This window comes from Vulpes lagopus, chromosome 1 (genome assembly GCF_018345385.1).
Source record: "Vulpes lagopus strain Blue_001 chromosome 1, ASM1834538v1, whole genome shotgun sequence".
Classification (NCBI taxonomy): Eukaryota; Metazoa; Chordata; class Mammalia; order Carnivora; family Canidae; genus Vulpes; species Vulpes lagopus.
Genome location: NC_054824.1, coordinates 92,678,699 through 92,698,555, shown reverse-complemented (window position 1 = coordinate 92,698,555; position 19,857 = coordinate 92,678,699). Strand labels below are relative to the sequence as shown.

The following is a 19,857-nucleotide window of genomic DNA, read 5'->3' as shown; positions in this document are numbered from 1 at the left end:
TGTAAACTGCCACTTCAGCCATGACAAACGTGGCTCCTATCATCTGTATCCACTTACTTAAATGATCAGTTCTAGTATACAAGCATAGCAGTATTAGAACTGTTTACTTTTACTCTTATGGAAAACAACTTTATCAACCAGAATATAGTGCTTATGTGCAGTTTATCTTTAGATTTGCAGGCAGGATTGTTTTTAACAAGCAAGGTTACTAAAACATAGTTCATATTTTCCAATGGTTCTTATCTTACATTCAGCAGTAACAGATTGCCACGGTTTTTATTTTTTAAGATTTTATTTATTTATTTGACAGAGAGAACAAGCAGGGGGAGGGACACCTGGGTGGCTCAGGGGTTGAGCGTCTGCCTTCAGCTCAGAGCGTGATCCTGGAGTTCTGGGATCGAATCCTTCATCGGGCTCCCTGGGTGGGGCCTGCTTCTCCCTCTGCCTATGTCTCTGCCACTCTCTGTGTCTCTCATGAATAAATAAATAAAAACTAAAAAAAGAAAAAGAAAAAGAAAAAAAGAATAATCAGGGGGAGCAGCAGGCAGAGGGAGAGGAAGAAACAGGCTCTCCACTGAGCAGGGAGCCTGATGTGTGTTCCATCTCTGGGCCCTGGTATCATGACCTGAGCCAAACCAGACATATAACTGAGTCATTCAGATGCCCCTGCCATGGTTGGTAGTACATTGCCAGCTTAATAATTTAAATTTTGAAGAAACTGGGATCCCTGGTTGGTGCAGCGGTTTAGCGCCTGCCTTTGGCCCAGGGCGCGATCCAGGAGACCCGGGATCCAGTCCCACCTCGGCCTCCCGGTGCATGGAGCCTGCTTCTCCCTCTGCCTATGTCTCTGCCTCTCTCTCTCTCTCTCTCTGTGCGACTATCATAAATAAATAAAAATTTAAAAAAATTTGAAGAAGCTCTCCTGCCAATTTATCTATGAACTGCATGCTACTCTTTAAAGCGAAGAGGGCATAGCATTAATAAATACATTTCAACCAACTTCAAATTAGCAAATTAAGCAAATTTACCATGTTGATGGGATCATCAGCAGACTTCAGTGAAATGTCAACAAAAACAGGAAGCAAAAAGGTGGAAAAGAAAGTTGGAAGATAAGAACCCTACCACCTAAAATGTGTCAGAGATGCCATAATTCTTCAAGGAGATCACCCAAAAGTTTTCTTGTTGACACCAGTACTCTAGATAGAAGAGTACAGGACCCTTCTGTCTAGCCATTGGAACCAATTTTCCCAGCAAATAGAGGACAGCTGCAGTTTAGAGGCCATTTGTTGGTAAGATGTTCATAAAAGTCTGTCACTAATAAGCCAATGTTTACCAGATTAGGTGTGCCTGCCAAAGCCTGCTGAATCCCCTCCATGGCCATGCTGCTAGTGCTTGCATATTCCCTTCCAACATCTTGAAACAAAAGAAAGACAAATTGTGGTGGAACAAATGCCTGACTGTTGGGCTGGAGACCTGGGCCCTTGTTCCAGTTCTGCCAATTAGTATTTGTGGACATTTGGTCAAATCACTGAATTTTAGCTTACCTGTAAAAATAGAAGGATCATTAAATAACGTTCAAGGTGAGTCAAGCTTTTCATGATTTCCAGTAAGTGAAGCCTGTCTTTAATAAGGTTAGCTCTCAATTCTGCCTTATTCCTTCCTTAAAAGAAGAAAGGAATTTATTCTCATCAAGGAATAACCTCTTATGCAATTCTATCTAACGAAATTCAGTTCAATATAACAAATACTGAGATTTCTATTACGTGCCAGACATTGTATTAGGCACTAGGATAAAGTCCTGTTGAAGATAAACAAAGTCCCTGCCTTCTTGGAGCTTTAGTCTAATAGGAAAAACAAATAATTAAACACACACCTTACAATGAAGAATGATAGAGGCAAGGACAATATTAAAATATTTAAGAGCCCTAAAGTTTTAAAAACTGGTTCTCAGGAAAAATCTGAAACACACTCACTCTAATAAGGCAATGTCTGTGAATAATTTAAGGATTGTCCCAATAGGGGAAAAGAATCTATACTTCACAGGTTAAAGCTTTAATCTACTGAAAAGAATCCCCCAAATGGGCAATGTGAGGCATTGGCTAGCCTATGAGTGGATCAGAACAGCTCTTGATGGTCACTTACTCTGCCTACTTGGCATGTAGCTGGATCTATCAACCCTCTCCACGGTGCGGAGATCTATTCATCCTGTGGCTGCTCAAGACAAACCTTCTAAGTAAATTCCCTTATTAAAATGGCCATCCACCAATTTGGAGTAGAAATGCTCATGGTGAGAGCATATGCTTCCACTGACATTATTGATATAGCTGCCAAGTTCCAGCAAAAAGCCTGGAAAGGCATTCAGGCATGGTTAGTGTGGCTATGGGTTATGGAAGGAAATGGCATTTCTCTACCAGGCAGGAGGCAGAGAAAATGAGCAACATCACCACACACTCTGCCTTCCAGAAGTGCCCCATGGTAACAAAAAATTGCCAACCTCTCTCTCCTTGAAGCCAAATGGGCACATTCTGTTTTCCACTGGCAGGATCATTTGGTCATTCACTGTCTTTGTCCCCTCCATTGGCAGAGGACTTTTTAGCACACAAAGAAACCCTTACTAAATTCACCCCCAAAGCATTAAATGATAGCCAGCAAAACTTGTCTCTACTGAAGACTGAAATGTCTCTAATGAGAAAAACTGTTCTCTGAAACATAATGGCCTTGGACATTATGACTGCCTCACGAGGGGGCACCTTTGCTATTATCCAAACAGTAGGCCATGTGTTCATACTGAGGAGTCAGATAATGTATCATCTTTAGCAAGTTACACGAGGACACAAGGAAACACTTCCCCTGAGGGGATGCAAATCGGTGGTTTGGATCATGGGGCTCTTGGCTGAAAGACTTGCTACTTGTTTTGGGAATCATCACCTTATCTGTGTTTCTCTTGCAGGTGCCCATACTGTTGCTGTGGTATCTTCCATTACAACCAGAATACTGCCAAAGGAGCCACCTCCATGCTAATGAAACCCCTTCCTGGCTGCTCAGGGCACATTGCAGGAAACCTGGGGCCTGTATGATTATAGGAGCCAGTCACACGAGGCGTGAAGTGTTGGAGGAGGTCATTCAATGAGGGCAGGATTGGAAGTTACCCATAAGCTGGGTTCCTGGCCTCCTCTGTGTCCTTGGAATGTACCTTCTACATACTGATGGGACCCCCAGAGCCATTTTCAAGGGTATGGCTGTGACAGACAAATATGTGGCTGTGATCATCTGGACTATAATGTGACTTCACCCAGGTAGGGCCTCTCTATATAAACTTTCAGTTTCTGGCAGGTGGGTGCAGAGGCCCACTCATTTTTCCACCACCCAAGACAGGCCTCATAGGTAAGTTCCCTTGCTTATTAAACCTGCCACCTGGCTACCTGGAGAGGCCGCCTCCTTCTTCCATATGTCCTTGCCCTCCATGTGCGGGGGAGCCCAGTTTCACATTTCACCCAGGAAACTTTGCAAAACAACGCATGCTTTATCTTTCAGTTGTCCTTTTAGCCTCAGAAATATAAATATTCAGTATTACTGGAACAAGAAATGCCCTCAATCAGCTTGTGACTTTGCCCAGAAGCCCTGCAAAGAGGACAGCCTGCTGTAAGTGATAACAAATTCTTAATTTACTGCAATCTCTGCTTCCATCGGATCTGCTGCTGCAGCCCCGTGCCCACGCTGATAGCTCCTTATCTGCCCAGCCTCAGGAAGCAAAGGGTGGTAAAGCCGAACCGCTGCCAGTCTTCCTCCAGTCAAGCCCTTCTATTCCAAAGGTCTGGAAGAGCCAGCCACCTGTCCAGAGCATCTCCAACGTGGCTGTGGGAGTGAAAGCTCAGCATAAGGACTCAAGGACCAGGCATTAAAGTAAAAAAAAAAAAAAGGGGGGGAAACATGTGTTTTGACTTTGAGAAAACTCACAAGCTATTTAAGTAGGAAGCCCCATTCCCCCCGGGGACAGTAGCCAAAAGTGACTAGTATTTGTGTCAGACGAACAGAGAGGGATAAATACTATTTCCTGCTAAACAGCAGGTACTACTTTCACTCATTCACTTTCCTTTGAGATAACACCTTCTTCTATCTGTCACCAGATTGATTCTGAATTCACTTTATTTGTAAATCAAGAAAAGAGCTGAGTTTCTTCCTCGGTGGACCAAGTAATAATAACAACAATAATACTCAACAGCATAGTCAAATTTGTATTCCTCCTCTCTCTCTCTTTTTTAAAGATTTTTAAAATTTATTCATGAGAGACACACAGAGAGAGGCAGAGACACAGGCAGAGGGAGAAGCAGGGTCTGACCTGGGGTCCTGCCATGGTAAGAAGAGAAAAAGTGGGTAACATGGTTCTACTCTTCAAGAAACTTAACCTTTAATCAGAAAAGCAGTTGAAAAGCTGTTGTCCCTGCTGAAAGCTAGTTAACAAGACTAAAATTTTCCTTGACTCCTTTGTCAATTGTCATAGGATGGCTTTTCACCATAACATATTTGTTTTCCTCTATTTTTTGGAATAAGTAATATATGCATCTGGTAAAAATTCAAAACGTGCAAAGGAATGCACAAGGAAAACAACTATTCTTCCCACTCAGATCCCTCAGCCATCCGGTTCCCCTAAATTTCAGAGGATAGTTTATGGATATTTATACATACATATAGACATATATGCATGTGTGTGTAGGCAAATGAATAAATATATATACACACACAGTGCCTTGTCTTGAACTTGGCTTTTTAAAAAATATCCACACATTGGGACACCTGGGTGGCTCAGGGGTTGAGCGTCTGCCTTGAGCTTAGGGTGTGATCCTGGCATCCTGGGATTGAGTCCCACATTGGGCTCCTTGCAGGGAGCCTGCTTGTCTCTCTGCTTAAGTCTCTGCCTCTCTCTGTGTCTCTCATGAATAAATCAATAAAATCTTAAAAACATATAAATAAACTAAAACCTTCCAATATTTATTCTATTACTTTTATGTTATGTTTCATTTTTGGGATGTTTAAATTTCTGATATATCTGGAATTTATTTTATGTATTTTTTTTTCTAGATTGGTACCTAGTAGTCCCATATATTTAATCTATTTTTGTATTTTCTATTTTATTCCACTGATCTGTTAATTTCCACCCAAGTACTGCTCTGCTTTAATTTTAACTGCTTTATAGTGTGATCTAGTTTTTTTTCATAATTGCTTTTATATTCAGTAAAGTATAAAGTATGTGTAAGTTAAAAAACATATTTTTAAATTTTTATTGGAGGAAGTGGGGCCTTCCACTTCTATCTTAAAATAGAAGGCCTTGACTGGAAGAAGGCTGGCTTGACATATATAAATTATTTCAGGAGTTATTAACATTTTAATACTGTTTAAGTTTCCAATCCTAGAACATGGTATGAATTTCTATGTGTTAAAATAGCATATGTCCTTCACTTGTATCTTAATATTGTCTTCATAGATCCCATGCATTTCTAAGTTTAGTCATAGATATTTCACCTTTTTTATTGTTATTATATATGAATCTTTTCTTTTAACATATAATTTAAGAGGTTTTCTCAGTATTTACAACTATTTGATCGTGTACATTAATTTTTCCCCAACCACTTAATTCTTTTACTACTAATAACAATTGATTTTTTTCCTTCTAAGTAAACAATTATCTGAAATAAGTAATTTTATCTAAGTAATTTTATCTCCACTTTTTAAAAAGTTTTTATTTACTTGAGAGAGAGAGAGAGAGAGAGAGAGAGAGAGAGAACACGAGTAGGGGGAGAGGCAGAGGGATAAGGAGAAGCAGACTCCCCACTGAGCAGGGAGCCCAGCATAGGACTCGATCCCAGGACCCCAGGATCATGACCTGAGCGGGAGGCAGACACTTCACAACTGAGCCAACCAGGACCCCATCCACTTTTCCTATTTTCACACCTTTTCCCCCTTTTGCTTAATTTTAGCTGCTAGTAATTAGGAAACCGAGTGAAATAGGATGAGTGGTAAAATCCATGCCATTTTGTTACCTAGCACAACCGAAAGGTTTCTAATAGTTTAAATAAAGAAGGGATGTCATATTTCATCAAATAACTTTTCATCATCTGTAGAAGATCAGTTTTCCTTATTCTATTAACATTTTAAATTAAACCAAGAGGTTTTAATATTGAACCACTCCACATACACTTGGCCAATAGTCTATTATTCTTCACTCTGCTTCTATATTCTGTTTGCTGATTTTCAGTTGGAATTTTTTTTACTTGCTTTTTCTTTTATTCTTTTTTTTATCTTTTTGTCAAGCTTTGGTATTAATATCAAAGAACTTTCATTAAAAATCAGAAGATTTTCTCTACACATGATCTAGACTACCTACCACTTTTTAAAATTTATTTTGAAATGAGCGCAGTCACTTCTCAATGGGAGACACCTCCGCTTTAACCATGTTGGCATATTAAATTAAGGACTTACCTTTATGGTTAACCAATCTTGCTGTGCTGCAATGTTTTTTCTCAGTCAGAAATTTCCATGAAGTGTCTGTGTCTACAAAAGCAAACGGTGGGATGAAATTCTGTAGAAAACTTGCCATATATGAAGCCCCTGAGGGAACTGGGTGATAGGAAGGGAATCTGACACAGCTTTTTTCCTCAGTGAATTAAAAAAAAAATACCCTCCTTCAAGCTTCTGCACTTGTCTCAGCCCAGCATTACAAAGTGAAAGAGACTTGAAAGAAATCTCTGTCCTTTAAAAGAGGAAAATCATTAGTCCGTCTGCCCTACAACCTGGAATTACTGAGATAACATAATAAATTAGAGCTACACAGTTTCTCTTAATTCTCCATCTATTGTTTTTTCCTATCAGTGTGTGGCGAACTTCAACAGGAACATAGCACTATCCGAAATTACAGAAAGTTTTAAAAGCACACTCAGCTTGTGCTTCACCCTTCAGGTGCAGCAAGACTATCAACACACCAGTAGCAGCCAATTGAAAATAATTTCTATTTTTGGTTGATAATAGGCTCCTCTGGTGATGTTCTAATTCCAGATTTCATTAGCTTCTAATGGAAAAATGATGATATAAACTGAGACCTGATGCATTTTCCCCAAAATAAAAGAACAATGCTGTGTTTGGGACTGCCTCAGAAGGTTGTGCTGTGTCACTTCTGTGATAGACGAGTCTGAATTTACACCTTTTTAAGACTCAGTACTGTTATCCTTATTTACTAAAAGGAACCCAAAGTACTGATAAGGAAAGTGGTAGCCTTTCCTTATCAGGACACTTTGTTAACTTGCCAGATAGCAAGTGGTTGGGGGTGGGTGTATTGTAAGAAGATGCAAAGACTCCTAAGGTGATACATGACATTTTCAGAGAGAAAACTTGTCAAAAGGATTTGAGAACACAATAATGTCTCCATTACCTCTCTCTCCTCTAGGACCTAGCCCAGTACCTTATCATAGAGTCGTCCCTAATGTTGCTAAATATAAAATATGTGCTTTGTTACCAAGGGGAAATGGGGGCATTACACATAAGATGATATTATGCATTACTGAAACTTAATCTTTACTAGACATTTTATATTCTAAAATTTTGGGATTTTTTAAAATGATGAAATAGTTTATTAATATCTCTGTGTTATTTCTTAATCACTTTGATGACTCAAGATTATTATGTTGATCCCCAAATATAGCCAGAGTCTCATGGAGGCTGGGAAACATTAGGATATTTTTCCCTTCACTGAATGATATCATATTGCTTGGTTTTCTTTGTTTTTGAATCCCCCCCCCTTTTATCCCCCTCTCTCTCTACTGCCCCTTCTTGTTGTTATGAAAGGAAATGCCTAGAGAAGTCAGAATTGGCTAGGTGATCTTCAGAGGGTTCAGGCAGCGCTTTTCCCAGTGATGCAAGGAAAGAGGACTGCGTGTCAGTGAGCAGTCACATGTCCCACAGTGATCCGCTCCTAGCCTCTCATCCCTCTGTGAATGAGCATGTTTTTGGCATAGAGTTGGTTCTATTTAAATCTGTAGAATAAATATATGAGGTGACCCTACCATTTTTAGAGACAGTATGAGCCTGATGTTCTACTCCCACATCACACAGTGTGGATATTATTAAATCTAATTTCCACAATATCCTGTAAGTTAAATGTGATTATTTTCACTGTACAGAGTAAGAAATTGAATCTCATAGAGATTACGTGACTTCACTACATTTACCCAGCTGGTAAGGGGTAACTTGGGTTTTTCTAGATCCAAAGTCACTGCCATGTGTTTGCTGGTTCTACAAGCCTTACAAATGTGTCCTCCCATCCATTTGAATTCACTTCATCTGCTGTCTGAGAAACCAGACAACCTGTGGAAATATGAGTAAATTATTTTATACTTTGCTTATTTCCTAGTTCTCAGCTACATTCCAGACAATAGGAATTTATAAATATACATTCACCACTCTTCAGGTATGGCCAAACCATAAAATACATTGCTAAAATTCATTATGTGTCTAGCACACATATTTTGAAGATTATGCAGAAGTATAAATACTTCTACCTTAGGGAAAATCAAAACTTCTGTTTAACTGAAAATATTTTGATTATTTGATTATAGTTCACCATTTTCCTGTATATTTGCTTTGGTTTGTAAATTTGATTTGTACTTAATATTTTCAGATACATGTTTCTGCCCACACAAAGTATCAACATGTCGCTCATTAGGAATGGTCTTAAAAAAAAAAAAAAGAAAGGAATGGTTTTTAAAAATAATGTCCCTTATTATAAAAATAAAAATATTATATTTTTATTTCTGAAACATCTTTGATGATAAAGTCAATCTACTACAAAAATGGGAAAGTGAGAGTCAGATGTGCTACATTTTTTTAAAAGGGCAAAGGCTCTTTTAATGAAATTTGGTTGTTTTTTAATTTTTTAAATTTTTTTTAAATAAGGATGATCACTGTGAAATTTTGTCTGACTCTATTTTGCATCTACCATTATTATCATGAAAGAATGGAATGAAAGTTAAGAAAGGCCTTGCTTTCTCCCAAATTAAAAAACAAAATGCCATTAATGCAAAGAAGACTGTTGGCTGCTACCTCCTGAACAAGAAGCTCTTAGAACCTGGAACTGAGCCATATCAGTCACAATGACAACACTAGTTTTGCTTTTCAAATGTGGGCCAGGGATAGACATACAAGGTGAAGGACCACAATGGCGGAAGCTTAATGAAATTGATTTCACTTAAAAGTTAATTTATTTGTTTCAATTACATTAGACTCTGATTAGCCCCTGTGAAAGTATATCCTCTCATTCTTAGTGAAACTCAATTTCCTCACAAATGTTCTAACAACAGTAAGGACAAGTTGGACAAGTCCCCAAACATATTTGAGTTCTTGGGCTAAAGATAACTCTTAGCTGAATTTCAGCAAATAGGCAAGGGTCTTAGTCTTCATTTATTAGAAGACTAATACAAATAAATAGAAGAATTGAGAGCAATTTGGCTAATGTGCAAAAGAGGTAAGTTGACTTTGTCACCAAAGTACAGTATTATGAATGAATAAAACCTTCTTTAGAGGCCCAAAAGCGAGGTCTTGCCTTATTCTAGCTAAGCTGTGTTTAAAAAAAAAGCGGGCACTTGTGTAGCTGGAACATGAGTCTTCAGTTGTAATTATACATTGCTATTCCCTCTTCCCCTGTTGCCACCACTTTCCTGAAATTCATCCCCTCTTTAAAAAAAAAATACTCAGACAAAAAGCTGGGAGGGTACATTAGTGAGATTAGCCTAGGATACACCAGGGTAAGGAACCCAAATCTTGTTTAGCAGAACCAAATCAAGCTTACTACTGTGTGATGACACTTCCAGGCAGCTCTTACCCAGTAGTGACCCAGAGATTCATTCCATTTTGGTGTCATCAACTTCCCAGGTGATGAGTTGGTGGAGAGAGAATTCCAGGGAACACACGGACTCTTACATACCTCAGCAGGAAAGTGCTGTACACAGCTGACTCACCTAGAACCTTCAAATGGTCCCCATTTACCTGCAAGGGGGCTGATAAATACGGAAAAACACATGGATACTTACTTGGTGAGGGTATGCAAACATGTCTGCTACAGGGAGCCAGGTTTAGAACAATCCAATAAGGAGTAACAATATTTATAACAAGAGGGGTGTAATAAGAATATTTCATACCTAAGGGCTACTTAACTTTTAAAATAGGAGAAAAGCATTTTTATCATCAGAGAAACATGTTTTTCCATCGATCAATATTCACATAAAGCAATTAATTCAGAAAACTGTCAGTAAATTGCTAATTTGAAAGAAAAAATGCCAAACAAGATGTAATCTGTCCCTTTTCACAGCTATTAGAGACATCTGGGAGCTTTCTTTTTTTTTTTTTTTTTTCTTTTTCCTGCCATTGCACTCCATTTTATCCAGTTCTTAGAGCTTTCATTTAATTTATCACATATACGAGGAACAGTCTCAACATTCCTGTCCTCCAAACCATATCCCTCACTTTAAATTGAAGTTCAGAGCCCATTTCAGGAAAGCCTCTCAAGGGAAATTTCCCTCAATTAACTACGGCTCATTCTTTGATCTGCACAATCCCTTCCTTATCAGTTTCTGTCAGAATATTTCTTTGTATGCATTCATATTCATTGAATGCCAACCTTTCTCATCTCTTTTGAAAGATTATAAAATTCTCAGGGCATAAGTCAGGTCTAATCTCAACTATATACTTTAGGTTCCTATTATAGTACTAAGCATCTCTGCGTACTCAGCCAATGTCATTGACCTATTTACAAGGACTTGAAATTCTATGTATAGATTTAGAATCCTCTGCTTGACTGCATTAAATTCTTTGAATAATTTCCTCCTGTTTGTTAAAAAGGTATATTTCAGTGGATGAGAAATAAATCATTTAGCAGCATTTGTTTTATAGCTGCTTTCAGCTTTGTAATATTGAAGGACAAGTTGGGAGAAGTGGATACTCTAAGAGACTAATGTATTCACTGGATTCCAAAAATGTATTGTGGGCAATTCTGAAGAACAAAAGTAATTAACATTAAACAGCAAATAAGAAAAACAGCATTATCTTCAGGAAGCAGCACGTGCACAATGTCACTGGGAGTTGGGGAAAAGTGTGTTGCCAGGAGAAACCCTATGTGTTTATTTTCCAGCTGTGGGAGCTTGTTGCAGATTCTTTGGATCTTAAAGTGGGTCCTAACCTCAGCCTGTTTGCATTTTGACAATAGCCTGTCAAGTTATAAAACAGAAATCCCTTGCCTCACTTGGTCCTACTGAAGTCTAACTTGCTTTGCATACTTGTTTCATTCTTCCAAGATCACTAAAAATAATCTAAATGGCTATTATCTACATAAGGAGGAGAAAATAACAGAACAGTTGTATCTTCTGAATCAGTAGTTCTTATGTGTTGCTGCCCATTGGAATCACCGTGGAGATGTTGACAAATACATTGCTTGCCCCTGCCCCCCCCATCAAAAGTTTGGTTTTAATTGGGCCAGGGTAGAGTTGGGCATCGGTATTGTTTCTTCGACTCATTCAGGTTTTCAGTTGTGAAGCGAGGAGACTGAAGCGCTGTTCTCAATACCCTGCAGAAAGTCTGCTTCTTTCTCTTTGTGATTAGCAGAAAGAGATCAGAATCCTGCCAGATCCTTCCAAGAATCAAGCCTATCTGCTTTACTTTGACAGTTCAGTTTCCCAGAGTAACAAATAAATGCAACCCAAAAGTGTACAGGGAAGTAAAAACAACCAGGATTTCATTAAATCTACTGCTCCCCAGATTTATTAACTTGATTATTTGTGTGTGTGTGTGTGTGTGTGTGTGTACATGTGGAAGGTTAGCAATATATCAGTGAAACACTTAAAAATTTGCTAAGATTCAAACCAGAAATGTGCAAACAGTACATTTATTTGCTTTATTTAGCACTATTTACCCTATGATGTTGTTCACATGGTTGTGTAATGTTCCTTTGTAAGGAATTAATTTATAAAAACCTTCTTGATTCTAATTTTCCCTTTTATCACTATGAGAAGATATCCAAAGGTCATTGCAGAAAGTGAAAGCACTCTCTCTCTGTCTCAAGTTTTAGATTATGTATTATCACCGTGGGTAACTTTCCAAGGTCTTTCAGGTTTGAGAGGTAACTGGAATTATTTCCTTAATATAAAACCATAAGATCACAGAGAGTTAATATAAAATATCAAAGCTTTGATTGGATAAGAACTGCAATTTTAGATGAAGGGTCAGTAACTGAGCATCAAGCGAATTATAACTTTCTGGAGGAAGCTTCTTTAGGTAGCACATTGAGAAAGGTAAGAAACATGGGACAAATAGCCTTTTTAAGCCCTGAATTCAGTATGAAGAGCTAGCTGCCTGGGTTCCATTGTCCCATGGACTGAAGGTTACCTAAGAGGCAGGACAGCAGGAGAGGAAGGACCAGGAATCATCCATCACTAAAAGAATTCATTACAGGTGGATCTATGAGTGTATCAAGTTAGGACGGCAGAATTGAAATCAGGGAACTGAGCAATTGGAATGAGAAGTTAGGGGCATTGGAGCAGAAGACGGATGATGGTTGGAAGGAAGAGAAAAAAGAGGGTCAGTAACAAGAAAGTGAAGTTATGGGAAGGACACATGTATAAGTAAAAGGATCCAGGGCTCTTCCAAGATGCTCGTCTCTAGCCAGCCAAGAAGAACCAGCCAAGAAGCAGAACTGGACAGTGAACCAAACCGTATATTTATCCATTCCTTTGTTCTTGTGCCTAATACATGCCAGGCACTATGTTGGACCCTGGGAAAGTGTAGGTGAATCAAATGGACCTTCCAAACAGCTTTTCTCCTCTACTGCCTGCTATGTACTGTCATAGAGAACTACAGATGGAAGATACCTCCAAGGAGGCTGCAGCAACACTGCCCCTTCTGGTAGTTTGGGGGAGGTCAGGTCCCTTAGGGGGATTTTGGAAAAAAAAACATATATGATATATATATATATATGAGTAACAATGCTTAATATGTGACCTTTTATGTTTGTTCTGCTGAGGTTTATGCACATGTATGTCCAATATTAACATTTGACACTTTCAAATTATATTGATTTTAAAATTTTGTTCTTGAATTTTATAGTTTCCATTGGTTTCTCTCTTGTAATAGACTAAACATGACAGATGAAAAGCCTAGATGTGAGGCCCCTGGGTGGCTTAGTCAGTTGAGTGTCTGCCTTCAGCTCAGGAATCCTGAAATCATGCCCTGTGATGGGCTCCCTACTTAGCAGGGAGATTTCTTCTCCTGTGTCCCTCCCCCTTCGCATGCTTATGCTCTTTCTCTCTCTCTCTCTCTCTCTGAAATAAGGTATTTTTTTTTAAATCCTAAAACAATTCCTTAAATACCTTATCAAAACAAAACAAAACAAAACAAAACAAACCTGACCAAATGAATACATTACTTTGAGCATATATGGAAACAGTGAGCAAAGAGTGATGGTCTTGGATAAGGATCACCCAAAGGTATTTTCTCCCCAGGCAATGGGAGCTTCCCATTCCCTTGTGAGTCCAGTGACGGCTCAGGTATCCACTGGTGCCAGAGGATAGCAGCAACTCAGGAAGAGTTGTGTTTTTGTATCTTTCCTCCTTCCAAACTCCTGACCTTGTTGTAACTTAGATAATTTGTCTGAAGGAATATGGCAATAAAGCCTACGTAGTATGGAATTGCACTAATTGGCTGTATAAAGTGTCATTAGTGCTGTGCTGAACTCCAAAGGCAGAGCTTAAGGTGGAGACAAACAAAACCTGCTTCTGGCAGGCACAGAAGCTACCCATATAATGGCAGCACCGGGGGCAGTCCCATTTCCCCCAAGTCCTCCCACAGAGTTCCCTCAGCAGGGTTGCATTATGGCATTTATAGGTTCCAGGTACCAGGAAACTCTATACCATCAAAAAGTTCAAGGTTATATTTTTAATGGAGCTGATAGAAACACAAAGAAATCAATATATTGCGATATTTTCTTCCATCTAATATCCCACTTCTTTTTCTTCTGATTTTAAAGAAAATTAGATCATCTTCTGGGCTCCTAAAATGTGAATGCTAGGCAATCTGTCTACCTAATAGATGTGATGTTTCTGTTCCTGTCTCTGGGTCCACACCACCTCATTCCACTGGCCTTAACTTAATGTGCTACAATCTCCCTTTGCTTTTTTTTTTTTTAAATATAAACTCAAACTTTAAATTTCTATTTTGGAGTAAATCAGACTCTTTTCTGTTTACGAGGTTATTTTTGAGTTGCAAAAATCACCCTTCTCCAGTCCCATGTTTTTAGTGATCCTTATTTTTCCTCATTCAGTTTGGCTGTTCCAGTCAGACAGACCGAAAGCACGAGGAAACTTCTTTACCTCCACCTGTACTGTTGGAAGCCTTCAAAGTTCATGCTAACAGCTCCAGGTTGTTGAGTGAATGCATTGCCTTTGTTTTTGATTTTCAACGTCTAGAGCAAATCTTTGTTATCTTAAGTTACTTTATAAGAAAGACTCTATTGAGATAATATTAACACAATAAAATAGTAAAGTGAAACACAGCAATGGTGTGTTTCACTGTGACAAGAGGCACAGAGTGACTGAAACATACAGAAGACAGAAGCAATAGAGATAGAAAAAATGACAAGTAGAGAGTTGGACAGGAGGCAGGAAGAAAAAAAAAGAAAGAAAGAAAGAAAGAAAGAAAGAAAGAAAGAAAGAAAGAGTTAGCAATGAGAGGCGCAGCGCAAGGGAGTGGATAGCACTGATGGAGAATGAGCCTGGGTTTCCATCTTCCACTTCATTTTCATCTGAAGAATCATTCCTTTTACTTGCTTATACTCAAAACATTTTTCCAGGGGTCATGTTTCCAAATCTTTATTTTTACTAGCCATCACTGGAAGAAATTTCTAGAAAGAAAGGGCTCTTGGGGATATCTCCAATTACTGCTGCTGCATAACAAACTATCCCAAATTGGGGATTCTAAATAGCCACTTTATTCTGTTAACAGCATCTGTGGGTCAGGAATTTGACGTGTCTATGATCTATGTGGTCTGGGATCTAGGCTGGGAGGACTCTAGGGCTCCACGGAATGATGTGGCTGGTGGGGACTGGAATCATTGGAGGAAATTTCCCACTGGTTGATGTCAGCTATCAGGCTGAGGACTGATGGATCTACCCATGACATCCTCATGTGGCCTGAGTTCCCTTTCTTCAGAGCGTGACTTCCTTTTTCTCAGGACAGACTCAGGGTAGCAGGACGTCTTACATGGTAGCTCAGACTCCTGACATGGAGTATTTCAAGAAAACCAGATGGAAGTTGTATGGCTTTTTCTTACCTATCCATGGGAGCCACATATCATTAATTCTGCCATTGTCAGTTTGTCTAAACAGAGACGTATCCTGTCAGATTGAAGGGAAGGTGATGTAGGTCATCTCTCAATGGGAAGAGGGTCAAAAAAATTTGTGGAGGTGTTTTAAACCACCACAGGTTTCGGCTAATCCTTTAACCTATTACATTCTATCTCAACTGAATGTTCTTGAAATCACTGGGCTCCCATGATTGTTTTTTACCTCCCACCCTGTAATCACTATATGGTATGTCACCTCTCCTATGTAGAATAAAAATACTCATCAAAGTACCTCCAAATTAAGGAACCTGGGTAGCTTAGTTCTGAACGTGAGGGCTATTACTGAGCAAATGCCCGTTTGATCAAGGCCCTTGTTGTTTCATGCTATAGAAAAGTCCAGTGTGCTCAACATAATATTCTAAAAAGTCTTAAATATCATCATGTCTGTGATTACATTACTTACATTATTTAATGTAAGTACAAATACAAGGATAAAGCTACAGGCTTGACAAGGCATGTTGGTGAATTATAATGGGCTTACTTCAAGCAGAAACCTTGAATGTCACCCTCAAGATTCCTCAGAATTGGGGCACCTGGGTGGCTCAGCAGTTGAGCGTCTGCCTTTGGCTCAGGTCATGATCCTGGGATCGAGTCCTGCATCAGGCTCCCTGTGAGGAGCCTGCTTCTCCCTCTGCCTATGTCTCTGCCTCTCTCTCTCTCTCTTTGTGTGTGTGTGTGTGTGTGTGTTTCTCATGAATAGATAAATACATCTTTAAAAAAAAAAAGATTCATCAGAATTAGTTCATCTGTGAGCCCTCCACATTTCAGTTGAACACTACTCAGTATACATAATTGACAAAATGGTTCCTGGTTTAATACTGACATGTCAACTTCTCTGAGAAGACTTCTATCTCTCACTACCTATAATACTTAGTCGGCTTTTTGAAGACTGTACATTGGCATCTTCTACTAAAAGGAGGTGGGAGCCTCCTTTTAATTACCTGAGGGGAAAGGATGTGTCTAGCCAGAAGCCTTGGTTGTGTATCACTTAAGGGCTTTCAGTCTTCCCCTCTACTTGGTGTAATGGGCTCTTTTGAATAATCTTTCTCTTTAATTCTCTAACCTACAATTAATCTAGGCAATCCTGTAGGATCAAGGGCTGAAACACATCATCCACCAGTTTTTAAGCTTCTTTGGGAAGGATCTATGCTTCTTATGCTGTCATATCTGTCACAAGGTCTAGTAGAACTCTCGAGGGCATGCTGTTAAAGTCTAGGTTTTTGAATTTGAGCAATTCTCTAGGATCAGAGGCTGTTTTTGTGAAATGTTCTAGCTTGAAGCTGAGAATGTCTCTGTGAGGCTGGATACGTACCCCGTCCAAGGGGACAGGATGTGCAAGTCACCAAGGGCATGCCAGGGCAGGATGTAGTTCCTCAGAGGCGGTGCCTTGGCTAGACTGTACAGGAGACAGATGCCAGTAAACAGGACTCTGGGGAAGGGATGGGAAAGTAGCTAATTGACAGAGCCTCTCAACTAGAAGGACTAGGATGCTTTTGTTTTTGTTTTTGCTTGCCTGCAATTTTTAATTGTTTTCAATGGGAAATGCATATTACATATGTATTTTCGAAATCTTAAGGAACAGTCTCTGTTAAAGTCTGGAAAAAAAGCCTCAAGTTAGACTAATCCCACATAATTTCAATGTACCTTAATTCTAATTCACAATTAAAATATTGTATAAATTGATCAGTAGTAACCAAACACATGCATTTTTATTATATTTTTAAATTTTTCTTTTATTTTAGCTCTCAGCCCTCCTCGCTTCCACTTTCCTACCTCATGGAACCAAATTTTCACTCCCCCTCCCCCTTTTTTTTCCATATTCGTATGATAATAGCCAAGCATGTATACATATCCACCCATGCAGACTCACGCACATATACTAATGCAGAAATGTAGTTTCTGTTTCATTGTTTATTTTACTCAAAAATATTATTTCAGGTTCCACTTTTCTGTATTTTTCTATTTTTGCTAAACAACAAATCACTGAAATAGTTCTACATCAATTGTCCTCTGGCATAGCTTTAACTCATTCTTTTTTAATGGTTAAAAATGGTCTGTGATACAAATTTACCATATTTCCAATCATTTCCTTATTGAAGAGCCATTGCTTCATATTTGCTATTTGACTACTAAGAACACACTGCAATAAATATCCTTCCTATTGATGATTTGTTTTATGGTTGGACTAACGAGCAGTTTCTATGACAGGGGGTAAATGCATTTTTAATTTTAATAGACATTGCATTCCAAAATGTCATTAGTACTTTAGATTTTACACTTGCACATCAAGTTATCACCCTTTCAGATTATTGTCAGCCTCACGGGGGTAATGTGATATCTCTTTGTTACTTTATTTTACATTCATCTGAATAACAGTCCATTTGAACACCATTTTCATATACTTGGTCATTTGAAGATGATCTCTGTGAATTGATTCTTTATCCTTTTCTTTTCTGTTGAGCTTCTATTCTCATCTTGACAAATTTTCAGTGTCCTTTGTGCATTATAGAAACAACCCTGTCTGTATTCTCCAGTGCACATATTTTTTTCAGAACCTATTACACGTTTTGGATTCTGTTATCTTTTGCTACAAATTTATATGCCTTATCTCTCATAGCTTCTGGGTTTTCAGCCTTAGTTAAGAAGGTCACACTTCTGCTAACTATTGTACATGTCATCTCCCAGATTTTAACAAAACTGTTACTATTTTACATTTTACAAATAAGACTTCAATCCATCTGAAATTTGGTATAAGAAGCAAATGGGATACCTGATCATGCCAGGGCTAATTATTAATGATCCATCCTTTTCCTGTGGAATGAAATACAACCTTTGTCAAATAAAAAAATCTTCTATCATATACTGCAATCAGTTGCCAGATTTCCTTTTCCTTCTATGGATTTATTTATCTATGTCATACTGATAAAAGAATAATTGAGTATCCATGTTTCATAGAACTTTCTATGGTTACGTTATCTCAGTATTCTTGTGTGTGAGAGAGAAAAAGTGAAAGAGAAAGAGAGAGCAATGAGATCTATAAAATCTATCCTGGCATATATATATTAAGGTAATATTTTTCTACAATCTCAAAAATTCCCAATTAGAATTATGATTGCAATAGAATTAAGTCCACTTGTTAGTGTTAAAAGCATAAATAATTTTTATTATATTGTTTCTTAGCTAAGAAACTGTTTTGTCATTCCATTTGCGGAGAAATTTGTTTTAAATCCTTTAATGAGATCTTATATGTTTCTTTATATAGGTCCTAAACCTTTGAAAATATTTGCCTAAGTATATTTGAAGCATATAGGTAAATTTTATGACAATTGTTCAATCCCAACAAATTTTATGGAATCTATTGCATAAGTCAAATATGTGATTTTGTGTGTGCATGTATTGTGCACATATTGTGCTGAGAAGATATATCCATTTCCTTAACATCATAGCCTAAATATAAATAATGGGCTCATTCTCTCTCCCACCTATAATTACTTTGATGTAAATGGTTTATAATCCCATATCTCTTCAATATGTTCTATTATGGAGTAAATGTCCCTATATTATCCATTTCTGCCTACTCCTGATTGCCTTATTGGTAAATAGTCCCCTTTCCTAAAGGAGTTAGAAAATCACCAGTTTTTTTTTTTTTTTTTCCATTTTGGACCAGATCATGAGCTTCTGACTGACTCTAAGCAGTGAAGTAAATCCCATGTTTTACCAATAGACTTCTATCAGCCTGCCTATCTACCTATCCATCTATCTAGATATAAAATACAATATATCTTAATTTCAATTGCCATTTATGTATATATTATTTGGACAAATCATTGAAGAAAATGCAGATTTGGACTTTGCTATAAAAAGGTGTGTGTGGGGGAGAAGGCTATGAATGATATTCTAAGATCCAATTGAGGAAATATACAACAAGGCAAATGCATGTGTAAACATAAATCTCACCCCAACCAGTTGGTGACCAAAGACTGAGGACCCACACAGCCATGCCAGTTAGAACTCTGCTTTGTAGTAGCTATTTTGAGTCAGAGGCCCAAGGTTTCCAGAACAGTGGAATGAATGTTGGGTTTTACTCAAAGTTTTTATTTGTCTAATAAAAATTGAGACAAAACATAGATTCTACAATTTAAGTCTAATATGGCAAAATTCACTTAAAGAAAGTGGATTTATGAGGATTTAATCACAGATGCTGTGTCCTCTCCTAGGCTACAAAAGTTTGTGGCTCCCACTGCTCATCAACTAATCCAGAAGGGATAAATATGAGGGTCTGGAATTCAATTCCTGTTCTGTTAATAATAAGCTGTAAAAAGATGGAGAAATTAAATTTCCAACACTACATCTATGAAACAGAGATTATAATACTATGTGCTTTATATTAGTGGTTCTTAACTGGGGCCAATTTTGGTGGTTGT

General features: G+C 38.2%; 1 long non-coding RNA gene across 1 annotated transcript; it reads right to left on the bottom strand.

Annotated features, from left to right (window-relative positions):
• Positions 1–434: 434 nt before the first annotated feature.
• LOC121477494 lies at positions 435–7,166 on the bottom strand. Its single transcript, XR_005984265.1, has 5 exons — positions 7,095–7,166; positions 6,478–6,549; positions 3,670–3,855; positions 1,545–1,660; positions 435–493 (listed from the first exon to the last, which is right to left on the bottom strand). It is a non-coding gene; the product is annotated as an uncharacterized LOC121477494 (long non-coding RNA).
• Positions 7,167–19,857: the final 12,691 nt, after the last annotated feature.